This window comes from Ovis aries, chromosome 7, assembly GCF_016772045.2.
Source record: "Ovis aries strain OAR_USU_Benz2616 breed Rambouillet chromosome 7, ARS-UI_Ramb_v3.0, whole genome shotgun sequence".
In the NCBI taxonomy this organism is placed as follows: domain Eukaryota; kingdom Metazoa; phylum Chordata; class Mammalia; order Artiodactyla; family Bovidae; genus Ovis; species Ovis aries.
The window spans coordinates 12,717,630-12,718,524 of record NC_056060.1 but is presented as its reverse complement, the minus strand read 5'-3'; the positions used below and the strand labels follow the sequence as shown (position 1 = coordinate 12,718,524).

The window sequence follows — 895 nt, the reverse complement described above, 5'->3', positions numbered from 1 at the left end:
AAAGAACCCCTCCCTGCCGCTACGCCACTTCCGGCAGGCCCCCACCCATAGGGGGAAGTACTTCCGGGGGCGGCGCCCCGCCCCTCAGCCCAATAAAGGGGGCGTGCGCAAGTTTGTCGTCTGTTGTCCAAGCTTCCCGGGCTTGGAGGGGTTTCGAGTGGGTTAATGAGCACTGTACTCCCGGCTTACCTCACTGATAGAGGCTGCTCTCCATACATAATAGTCTCTCCCTCACTCCACTCGCCGCTATTCGGGGAAGTGGGGCACTGGAGAGCGCTTCAGCACTGCCTCTGGTGGTCGGTTTGTGGATGGGGGCGGGGTTCTCTAAGGATTAGAGAGTCGAAGGCAGGATCGTGAGCGTGGCGGTTCCATGGTGTAATGGTTAGCACTCTGGACTCTGAATCCAGCGATCCGAGTTCAAATCTCGGTGGAACCTGTATTCCTTACACTTTTGGTTTGGGTTTTGTTTTTTCCCTGGCCACGATTTTATAAGTCATGTACTTATTCACAAGGTGACTCTTGTACACCTGCGGGGTATATGTGTTCTTGAACTGAGTAGGGAGGGAATGCCACGAAACTCAGTTGCCTAGGAAGAGCACATGCATTTCCTTCAGTTCTGTACTCTGTTACCTAGGTGTCTCCTAAGTATCCTCTACACTTCACCCTTTTTGTTTTTTTAACCTCGGCCGTCTTCGAAAGCTTCCATGAAAAGTTGATTGCTTTTGTTAGAATTTTCAGCCTCCAACTTCATACGAGGGCAGGCACTTTCCACTCCTTCTCTCCAGAAATCTCTCAAACTGTCTCCAGATGTATTCACAGAACCTCGCCCACCCTCCTCATCAAAATTCATCAAGAACTTCTTGAACCCTATTTGTCACCCTTTAAGCTGAACCTG

General features: G+C 50.8%; 1 non-coding gene across 1 annotated transcript; it reads left to right on the top strand.

The window, feature by feature from the left end:
* Window positions 1-364: 364 nt before the first annotated feature.
* On the top strand, window positions 365-436 carry TRNAQ-CUG (transfer RNA glutamine (anticodon CUG)). The gene has a single exon. It is a non-coding gene; the product is annotated as a tRNA-Gln (tRNA).
* Window positions 437-895: the final 459 nt, after the last annotated feature.